The sequence below is a fragment of the Periplaneta americana genome, chromosome 4 (assembly GCF_040183065.1).
Source record: "Periplaneta americana isolate PAMFEO1 chromosome 4, P.americana_PAMFEO1_priV1, whole genome shotgun sequence".
In the NCBI taxonomy this organism is placed as follows: Eukaryota; Metazoa; Arthropoda; class Insecta; order Blattodea; family Blattidae; genus Periplaneta; species Periplaneta americana.
In genome coordinates, this window is record NC_091120.1 from 58,640,972 (window position 1) to 58,653,219 (window position 12,248).

The 12,248-nt window shown below is 34.9% G+C and overlaps 1 protein-coding gene across 6 annotated transcripts in view; it reads left to right on the forward strand.

Moving 5' to 3' along the window:
• The window catches only part of msi (RNA-binding protein musashi), a 737,371-nt gene that overhangs the window by 513,960 nt on the left and 211,163 nt on the right, over positions 1-12,248 (forward strand). The window lies entirely within an intron of this gene.

Genomic DNA, 12,248 nt, shown 5'->3' on the forward strand with positions numbered 1-12,248 from the left:
AAACAAAAGAATGCGTAGGTGCGCTCGCAGAGCAAGAACTGACACGCGCGCTCAGAACTTCTAGTCATGTTCCTTGTTATATATTGCTTTCTGTGCATGTACAAGACACGTCTCGCGACAATTTTTCACGTGAATATTTTTGCATAGATAGTAAGGTGAATCCGAAGTACCTGGCACTTGGGCCTGTGTACAAAGTCCAGCGGAAACAATTAGACGACTTAAATTTGACAACATTCCCTTGTGCTACGTAATACATCATTGTTGTACACAAAAATGTGTCGAGTAATTACTGCCATTTAGTAATGATGGAAAGTTGGTTGAATGAACGTCAGGCTTTTTCCATGGAAACATTTTTAAGAACAATGACTCGGCTACACAAACAAGTCTTTTTGAGCGTCACTTTCATCTCAGAAGAAATGAGAACGTTTCGACTCGTCAGACCATCTCGAATCGGGTTTATGAATTTAGGAGAAAAGTAGCAGCAGCCGATAAGAAGTCTCCTGGTCGCCATAGAACTATAACTTACATAGTGCAGAAAATGTGGAGAGAATGAGAACGGCGTTCCAACGGAGTCCTCGCCGGTCTGTTCTTCAGCATTCATAAATCTTGGGTATGTCCTACAGAAGTGTTAGGCACATCGTTAACTTTGGTTTATACACTCCCATCCATTTAAATTAAAATTGTGCAAAAATTAAAACCCCATAATTGTCATACACGGATGCAGTATTCCGAAATTCTCGCTTTGACGACATAATTGGCCTACGGTCGCCTGATCTATCAGCAGATGATTTCTTTCTTGTGGGGTTATTTTAAGGACAAAATTCGAACTGAAATTCAATAAATCCCATGGACATGCTGCAGAGAGTAATGGCAGTGTCAAACGCTCTGCAGAGATTTTGTGTCGAGCATGTGGAACTCACTTGAGTGGAGTTATTTTTAAGAGATGAACGTAAAACTAAATGTATGTGAAAATTGTTAACTTTTTGGTCCTACAGAATTGAAGACTTCGGTTCGGCGATATATAGTGATAATCTTCAAAATTGAGATTGATAGTTTTCTGGTTGTTAACAGCCTATAAGCCACATTATCTTTGATTTGGTTAAATAATTATGTAAATATGTTAACAAATGATTGGATGTGCTGCTTGAAAAATATCACAATCTCTTACGTTTGCAGTAAAAATTAAAATGTATGCAATTTGTAAATGTGGGTTATCATTATTTATCCCCGAAGTCTTCAATTATCTGTTATGGTTATTATTGATTAAAAGTAAATGGTATACTTTAAGGCAGTGGTTTTTTGAAGGCGCGACCAACTTTCGGATGAGATTTCATTTTGCGACCCCTCCCTTACTACCGTACCGGTATTTAACCCCTTTAGAAGAATACATCGAAAATAACAGTAATTTTACTCAAAACCATTGGACACTATACGAATAACGACAAAAATAGAAATACTATATGGCGTAACAATGACGAAATATTAAGTAAACATCACTTTTAATACTTCAAACTATTACCACCGTGGCGATGTGGTAATAGTTCAATACAAAGTCGTAAATTTCATCAAAGAAGAGCTTTGCAAACTTGTATTTTCAACAAGATTTGTGAATAAATGGGTTCGTTATATGAAAATATGATTTATCTTATGAAAGTAAGACAGCTTTCGTGGAGTAGTATGTTGAAAGGAGTTTTACAATTAAACGCAGAAATGTTATTGTACCGGTACGTGCAAGACAATATAAATCGGAATATGCAGACCTATTTCCCAATTCTTTTTGGTTTCTTACCTTGGTCTTCCTTGCCCATATTTTCGAACACTTAAATACTTTGAATAATAGTTTGCAAGTCAGGGTGTTAATATAACAGCCAGGGATAAAATCGGCGAATTTAAGCTATAAAGAAACTCTATTTCTGGTCCATATCACTTGACAAAAAGAAATTTGATTCATACCAATGATTAAAGAACTCATGGAAAATTTAGCTACATATCATAGACAAATACTGATTTTGTTTTTTGCCGACAAGCAATTAAGTTTGCACAATTTTAAACAACAGCTTTCTGAGTATTTTCCGAAAAAGCTGAAAATAATTACGACAGTGACTGATAGTGAATTCGTTTTTAGACATTTTCGTTCAACTGACTGAAATTCCAGAAAATATGAAGGAAAAACTCTTTGAAATATGCGCCTAATGTTGGAAAGATTGAACTAGACTTTTTTTTTTTTCGAAAAGCATAGACTAGTTTTAAATCAAAAGAATGCAAGAATATCTCGAACTTGCAAAAGTACGTAGTTCTCAAATTGTTGTAATATTTGCATCCTCGTATTTATGCAAAATAAATTTCTTGTCTATGTCATCAGCAAAACAAAAACCAGAAATTTCCTTAAATTTGAAAATGATATTTTATGTATGGAATATGGAAAAGCTGCTTTCTGAAAAACAGACACATTTATTACAGTAATTATTTTTTAATTCATAACTACTGAAATATTTTTTTTATTCTTATGTTCAACGTTGTTTATGTTTCTAAATACAAGATAAATGTGTGTTAATAAAACATTTGTATTATTTTGTAAACCATCTAGCGACCTCCACTTTGAGAACCACTGCTTTTATGCTATATTTTTAATTTGGTATTCAGTATTATTTTTCCAATTAAAATGTTGTTTTCCGAACCATAAATCGTCTAATTGTTTCTGCTAGACCCTACATTGGTATATGCCGTGTCACAAATCTAATGGACAAATCCTTCAGTGTGAACATAGCATAAAACGTAGGGCGTACACGCAAAAGGATGTGTCACCTCCATGACTTTTTTTTTTCTTTAAGACTTGAAGCTTAGTTTTTCCGCAACCAGTTCCTTCGTTGTATCGGACATAGTTAAAGAGAGGTTTGTTTGTAAATTTAGTCTACTGTGTTGTATTATTACATAAAGAATTACTCACATCAAGACAGGTTATTACACTCGTATGCTGTTTTTGTACTTTAAATTATATGGTGACAAACGTTGGCACTGAAGTCGTGACTTACAACTTACCAGCGCTCCCAAACAACTCAACAAGGGCGTCTTCGATGTCTTCTCATGATTCACGTTCTTAACCTGCTTGTTGGTAACGGCTATATGCTAGAAATCGTTATGGCTTAATCAGAAATAGCTGTGCTGCTTCCCCCTTCTTGTACTTCGCTCCACATAAATGGCCTGGAATGGTACGGGGCAAGGCTGTTCCGGGGCAGACCGGAACTGACAGACACGCAACATATGACGTCAGCTGAAACCTTACAGCTGTTCCGTTGTCAGTTTGTGTTCATTTTGTTCTCAATTGTAGGTGGATGCAAGGCCTTGCGGGACGAGGTCACTGGGGAAGAGTGTCTCAGTTATTTAAACTTGAGCAACTCAGTAAATTCCCCAGTTGAAAGTAACGGAATGAACTAAAAGAATATTCAGCTTAAGATGGACGGAGAAAAAGAATTCAAACATAGGAAAAAGTAGCATTTATCTTCAAAATGAAAACTGGGCGTCAACCTATGCCTTTTGTTCCATTGCCTTTATCAGTTCACAGCCGAAGAAAATATATTATACAATTTCGCTTTTTTCTTTAATTTTTTCATGAAGTTATTCTACATAAATTGAATAGGTATATGAAATGTTCGTATATATCCTCTTATGACTTTGGTTCAGTCTGCAAGAAAAATTATTCTCTCCAACGTTTATTAGGTTACCATAGTGTACCTAAATTATAAAAAATGTAGTTTTGAGAAAACAGTGGATAACGTTCAAACTTACAGTTACTGTAGTTTCAATGCATCCCTGGATTGTAATCATCTTCCTTTTCCTTTTCTTCCTCTTCTCGTCTTCTTTTCTGGTTCCTATTTGCAGTCCTATGCTCTTTTGATTGGGTTTGCACCACTTTCTCACCTTCTTTTACTCTTCGGACGTCGATGGCATATAGCGCATGTTCCATATTGAATCCTGGTTTTATGTCCATCAACTCCAGAACTTTCTTTCTGCTGCTTGCCATCATTGAAAGTGATAACAGCATCCAGGACACCATTCTTGAGGACATTCAGGCCCACAAACACTGTCTTTGGCAATCTCTCCCATATAGAGTTGTTGAAACTTTCATTGGGTTTCGGGTGCAGCCGGGTGTACATTTCTCTACCAGCTTCTTGTCAGCAAGATCTCTGAATATTGGCTTTACCTTCAACATGTCAGCTTCTGGTAGGGAATGTTTGTGATCATATACTACATTTTGAGCTTATGCCTTATTATAACCGCACCACAAATCCAGACCTTTGGGACAGAGTTGATGGTATGGTTTCTCGTTGGTTGAAATGTTATGGAAGTATGTAACCCATACACTCTTCCTCATTTCTTCCACATTCCCTGTGTTCCTTCTAATGGCTAAGCCATAGTAGGCCTGAAAGAGATCAATTTCTGTATTCGTCAAATGACCCGCTCCGGCAAGTGTCTTGCCATCATCCAGTTTTATCCCCTTTAGTTCCCAGTCATGCTCCCATTCTCTTGTGAACGTGGCCTATGCATTCAAGTTTTTCAATTTCTACCCCTTCCCCACAGGGCTTGTCTTCTTGTATCTTTTTGAACCCCTTGCTGTCACCATCACCAAGATATGCACATACCGAATATTCAGAGAATCCTCAGACTGCCTAGAAATGTTCAATGCACCTTGCACCTCCATTCTTCCACTAATAACCTTTATAGTTTTTTTGTACATTTATGTACAGTTCCCTTTCCCTGTGAACATGTCTGACAATATTTTGTCAATATTTCTACTGCCAACACCTTGCAGTGACAACACCGTTGAGTGACGTATGCTCTCGCTTTTGCCAACTGCCATCGAAAGCCCCACATATGTCTCTGTTGTTACAATTCAACTCCACAGTTTCCATTGCAGCTTGTCTCATTGAGGCTTCTTTTATAAAGAAAACTTCTCTGTGAAACCTAGCAGGTGGAGGAGGAAGATTCATAATAGCACAAAATGTTTGTGCAGCCTGTCTGCCCTTACCAATGCTTCGCATACCATAAACAAGTCTTGTACTTACATTGTACAGCCTATTTCTGTTCATTGCAGATGTCATTGTGGACTTTATACTTTCACAATTACTGCAATGTGAATTTATTTTTGTTGCCAACCCTTTCCTGGAACTAATGTTTTCAAACATTTCAATACAGTCTTCTGCAGAACAGAGTAGCCAACACAATTTTCGTCTTGTACATGTTTTCTTCTTCTTCTTCTTACATGAATTCAAGGAGAAAATAATGATAGAAACAGACTGCAGTCGAACCTGTGGTCGAACGAACTACAGAAGTGGGGGCGTGACGCTAGCATGCATTTAAATACCCACGCACACTCAGCCATTTAGTCATAAAAAGTCATTGAAAAAGGTCCTACCGCTAATATTGTATATATCAATCTGTTCAGAATTGAATAAGGAATAATATTGAGTAAAAATCTAAAAATCGATATTTTGGTCAATTTTAACATACGGGTTCCCTTAATAAAATTGATAATGTTACCCGAATTTAAGAGAGGGGTACAAGATGAACTGTTGGGACTGAAGTGCTCAGTATTGATCCTACCTGCTTCTGGTTATAATCTCCCAATCAGTATGATGTCACAGAATTTAAAGGAAATATATTCGGAAGTAGTATCAATTTTTTTTGAATTGTAAAGCACTCATTAACTCTACGTTCTGTCCTCTCTCTTCCTTCTTACTTTTATGAGACGTTTAATGAGCAGGCAATGTGTATTTCTTCCTCCCCGCTCCCAAAAAAAATCCATTTGTATGATCTAAACTTTAACGGCTATCATTTAGTTTGTAATTGTGAATTTTAGGGTTCATATCTTGTTTCACACAACCAGGAAAGATGCATAGCCATTTTTTTTTTTTTTTTTTTTTCTCGCGAATAGCGTTGGTGGCTCTCATTAAAACTATCAGTTAATGCCACAGTTGATATTCATAATCTGCCTAACCTATTTTTTCCGCAGAAGTAATTAAATTACCAGTGTTGTTAAAAGTAAATAGGATGACCGTATCATTCAGAATTGTATTAGTGCATTAACGAACGTTTAAATATCATATTTTGAATACACCCTGCTCCGAATGGAATCTGTAATTACTGTTCCCCTGCATTGACCCCAGTTTTTAATGTAATATATAAAACATATATTTCGACTATAACTTACAGCTATGTGTCGAAACGATGGTAGTTAAAAATATCGATGCACAAATCTCTGGGTTCGAATTCCAGCGAGAGAAAATGGTATTTGTATTGGACAAAGCGTTTGGGCGTGCTTTCACGATATATTTCCGTCTATTCAACCATAATTCAATAATCATTCTCATCAGTGGGAAGTTATCGAATTTTATCATATTCGAGAACATTTTTAAGCGACACCCAGTAATTTTTTATATAATTTGAAAAAGCATGTTCTTTTCTTTATGTTCATAAAAGTTTTTATCACTCTTAATTGGATTTGGCATTCCTCTGAATGTCTTGAATGTATGAGCATGACATATCGCATTGAATTGAATTATTTAATTAGTTGTTCGAAATTTTCCTCATTTACAATGTGGCAATCGCTAAGGCAGAGTACAAACTCCTTTTGAACATTTTCAGTTTCCACTGGTTGCATTTTCTATACTCCGTCCTTATTCACATCTTCAACTCGTCAATATCGCAGGTCTCGTGGCAAAGACTCTACTTACTTTCAGGTATCCCCACAAAAAATTAATCAAGTGGAGAAAAATCAGGTGATCTTGCAGGCCAATCTACGTGTCCTCTTCTACCGATCCATCTGCATATTTGGAAACACTTCATTCGGATATTCCCTAAGAGGAGCAGCAAAATAAGAAGCTCCATCTTGTTGATACCAAATCCTATCATCATCATCATCATCATCTCAATTCTCTAGTTTTGTTATGGAGAGTTTGTTTTTCTGCTTGGTTATTTAACGACGCTGCATCAACTACAATGTTATTTAGCGTCGATGGAATTGGTGATAGCGAGATGAGGCCGAGAATTCGCCATAGATTATCTGACATTTACCTTATAGTTGGGAAAAAACCCAACCATGTAGTCAGCCCAAGCGGGAATCGAACCCGCGCCCGAGCGCAACTCCGGATCCGAAGGGACAAGCGCCTCAGCCGACTGAGCTATGCTTGTGGCTAGTTTGTTTTATGTTGATTTCACCACTAAAACTGCTTTTAGGCCTAATGCAAGGACTAACATAATGCATCAACAATTAAATTGTTACCACAGAGCCATAACCATAGTGCTTCTGTATAAAGTGAAGTGTTGCATAGCGATACAAAAAAAATGCTCCTTCAGACGACATTAAAATAACTATAGGGTGATATTTAAAAATATTGTCAATGACGTCATACTGCGTATAAAAATAGCCGCAAAAATGTTTGTTCCCATAAAAGTATTATCTTCTAAATAAAAGGTTTGATATCTCTGAGCTTTTCATTCAAAATCTCATCATTCAATTTTCACTTAAATGTTGCTTTACTTTTAAAAATCTCTATCATGTATGTATGTATGTATGTATGTATGTATGTATGTATGTATGTATGTATGTAACTTTGAGTACTTAATAACCTAGAGGCCTACTACGTGTCGCTCGTTATAGCTGCGTAATAAGCTAATGTATTATGTGAAACTGCCGTAGTTCGCAGGAAATTCATGGTGGGTAAAGCGTCTCTAAGGCATATCCTCTAGTATTTCTATTTTCCTTGTCGTTGTTTCACCACTACTTTATTGTTGCACTATTACCTCATACACTTGAATAGCTTTTGTAGTTGTAAAAGGTCGTTAAAGGAATTAGTAGACGCTGAATTTTTTATCTTGTGCCTTCTTGGTTATCACTGGTATTCAAGATTTCATGGTTGTAAAATCCTCAGCACATTCAGGAAATGAGAACACACCACTGAGATGTTTATGTAAATCGAGTGCCATCTTTCAGCTCAGAGAACATACGGTCCCGTTCCAGACAGAACGCGAGAGTTTTCTCTAGAGAGATGCGTTTTTTTTTAGCCTATAAAAGACAGCTTCAAACAGTAGATAGACGCAGCATTCCTTGAGATGACCTGGGAGGCCGAGTGTCTTTGATTTCTGTCCTCTACAAAGTGAAGAACTGTCAGAGAAAAGTGTATCGAATTTTGTAACGTCGTGAGATGAATATATTCTATTCTTGCAAAACTACTATGCTGAATGTACAGTACGTTTAAGCTTTGAGATTCGTTTCTGCACTTCGACGTTTTATTACGCATAGCCTCCCACGTTTCTGCTAAGGGTAGATGGTGGTTATGCCACAAATCCCATAAATAAATAAAAAAAAAATGAAATACTTTTTGACATATGAAAAATGCTTTAAATAACATTTAATGCGTATTTATGATCTGTGAGCTGCTGTGACACCATTTTTAAAGCTCTGGTTTACAGGGTTCTTAAATGGCACCAAATTTTGGTTATAATTTTCCGTAACTTTAACTTCTTCCCCTCCCCCGCCCTCTTTTTTTAAATACAACAGCTAGTTACATATCTTCTTAACTATCAATTCTACGTGCATGATATTTGGTATATACTTTCTTTTGGCTATTAGGAAAATTTTCTCTGGAATAGAAATTTATTTTGTTGTATTTGAAAAATATACTTCCATATATATGTAAAAGTGCCTTAAATTAATTCTTAAAATATAGTTATTTAAACATGTTGAAAATCAGTGTAGTAATTGTGCTATAGACACACTAAAGAACGTGCTTTTAGGTTTGATATTAAGTATGAACGAAATACAACCAATAGTTCGAGAGGTAAGACTATACAAAAAGAGACAAATTGACTAGAATGGATTACAAAAATCACATAGTGATCAGAGATTGCATAAAAATTTCAATCTAATTGTTTGTTGTTACATCAAAAATATTTTATCTATGACCTTAACAAAAAAACATGCGTTTAGTAAATACTGTTGCGTTTGTAAAGTAGGCTTATATTCAACAGTACTTTATTCCATTAATGAAATGTAGATTTTACCTCACATTTCATTAGTATTTTCCTAGTACCCGGCCACACATCTATACTTTTCCATTCAACTATTACTCAAGAAGTTGCTAGATGTCACTACTTCTTTATTACCATTTCTTAAATCTCCATACACTTAATCTCCTCCTCCTTTCTCTATCTACTAATACTACTACATCGTAATTTCTGCATTGCATCCATATCTAATTTGTGTTTTTTTTTAATTTACCTTTTGGGATGCGAGGAGACTTGAACCTGCGAAGTTTGGTTTTGGTTTATAGGATTTAATAACAACACGCCTTAGTAAACTGCGCTAAACAGACACGATGTTCAATTACGTTTTAATATTCCTCTTAAGTTTACAGAATTAAAATGTGAAATTAATTTAATCACATTAGTTCCGTGAACGCTTCTAAATAATCCCTGAAACTTCACAAAGATGAAAGTACACGTTTAAAATGGGGGGGGGTAAATAAAATTATGTAATTAACTATATGCCTTAGATACATACCATTCTTCACTATTCATGGCCTCCTACATCATGATCTACCTACACGTATCGATTCTAAAATCCATGCCATGATATCTGATTATATGAGGACTTATTCTCAACATATTTTCTTTTATGAAACAAAATTTTTTGTTATGGTCATGGATAAAATTACGTATCGTACTTGTGAGCGTGATCTTCATTGCGCTTGTGTAATTTAAGCACAAGGCGTGAGCCTCGTACTTAAATCTTTCCACTCGCGCAATAAAGATACACTTACCTCACAAGTACCATAAATAACTATTGTTGCACTTCGCAATATGAGATATACTGTAGCCTACGAATTAACGAAACTTTAAAGGCATTGTTATTTAAACTTTTTGACGTAAAAATACAGTTATTTATGTCATAACTATTCCCTTCTCTCCGATTAATTATAATAGGTCATTGCCACAAAGATAGTTAATGTTCATTTGAATAGCCTACGTTTGATTTTAGTGAACATGTGATAACTTAAACAAGAAAATAAAGCACCTAGGAAAAATTTAATTCAGGTGAGATCCCACCCCTCTTTTAGCTTGTTAATCCTCTATTGTCCTGCCATATTATTTGTTTCCCTGTCATTGACACTTCTTTCCCTCATCCATCGCTCACTCTGTTTGAGAGGTTCCTGTTGTAAATTTTGACTTTATTCGTATACCTTCACACGCTATGATTAATGAATTCACTCAGGGTTGTAATGTTCCGTGTATTGTGTCGTCGCGATAACATCGGTGTACTATTTGTTGACGGAAATTAAGTGACAGTTCGATGTTGGATTATAGGCCTGAAGTATTGCGAGGACATCAACCAACTGTGCGCTGCAACTAACTTTTTTATTTTTTAACGGATTTACAAATCTGTGTATTATATATAAACACATTAAACTGCTCGTCGCACGTCATTAATTATTTCTGTTCTATCGTGTGTACATTAAACTTGAACACTCATGGGCAAAAATAAGTTAACATAGCTTATTTGATGATAGTGTATGCCTGAATATGCAGGCGTTGGCACCAAATCCAGGAGCTATTCTCACAGTTAAGACTAGCCAGTAGTGACAGGGAATAGTTATTTTCTGTGTGTTTGGGTTTCGGTGGATTGACATACTGCACTTTACCTACCGCTATTTGACATAAAGTAATTTGACACAATCTATTTTACATACAAGTATTTGGCTTATTTATTTTTCATTAATTTAATTTGACACAACCTATTAGGTATACTTTTTCTGACATACATCTACTTTGTTTCATTTGTATATTCACATACCATATTTTGACATATTCTATTGTAATTATAATGTGCACATTGTTACTAGTTACTGCTATAGTTTTTAAGGGGAGGCAGAGGTGAAATTTTCGAACAAAAACTGAAGAAAAAATGAAAATTTGGTTTTTTCCATTGTTATTATCTTTATTTTGATATTCCGATGTTAGTTTTTGATTTTGTGCCCTTCAAAGTATGAAATTAAAACCAAGATAACTGTATTACTATATTATTCCCATAATAAACTAATACTTATCATTATTTATATACCTTCTCTGAACATATAAATAAAAAGAAATATTGAAAATTTCTTACAATATGGTGCATGGAGCATTTTATATCAAACGATATAAAGTTTTATAAAATTATTAATATTTACAGAACTTGAATTTACACAAGTAAAGCCAAATTCAACAGTGTTCATAAATGAGATATTAAGCATTCTAAGAAATAATTTACAGAACTATTGTACTTAGAAAGTTTAAACTTGGTATGTCCATTACTAATAACATACTTAGTATCCATGATCAATTTCAAACCGGATAAATTTTGTGGATTTTGAAATATTCACCTCTGCCTCCCCTTAAGGTTACGGTACTTGTTTTTGGTTAAAAATTATAGAGGTTTTGGATGTATAAAAATTATAGAGTGAATTTGTGGAAACAATAAGAGGGGGGCAGAATTTATCTTTTAAGCAAGGGTTCTCAAACATTCCATCGCGACGCCCTGGTGCGTCGTCGACTAATGTTTAGCTATAATGAAAGATTACTTGCAAGTTTTCTCTACCTGTAGATATTTACTTTATTCCAATTTCGTATTTTTACAAGCTGATAAGAAAGGCTAAAAGATTATTTTCTTTAAAAAAAAATACCACCAAATTTAAAATGACGGCGCAGTCTCAAAAAGTTTGAGAATTCCTGTTTTAGGGGATTCTTATATCAGAAGACTACAACATATAGCCCAAAGATGTCAACAATACTAGGATGAGGGACGCATTTTGAATTACTTAACAACATGTAACCATAATTTTACTTTATAATTTATGTTCATTTTTTTAAATGTCCGTACATTATACAAAGTGTATGTCAAATGAATACTATACTAAATTAATAGCATGCAAGGTAAGTATACCAAATTTAATGAGTAGGCAAAATGTGAAGCAAGTGAAGATATTGTATGCAAGAAAAAATATGTATATTAATAATGCATTAAAATTTTGTATGTCAATTTTGAATATGCCAAATCTCTTGTAGGTGGAAAGTAGTATGTTAATCAGCCTGGTACGCTATGTCTGTATGTTCTATTTCATTATTTACCAAATTCTAGTAATAAACATTTAACCTTTGGCCATTCACTATTCCACGCGCTTTTTTGCTAATTTCTAAGATGACAGGCATTAAGT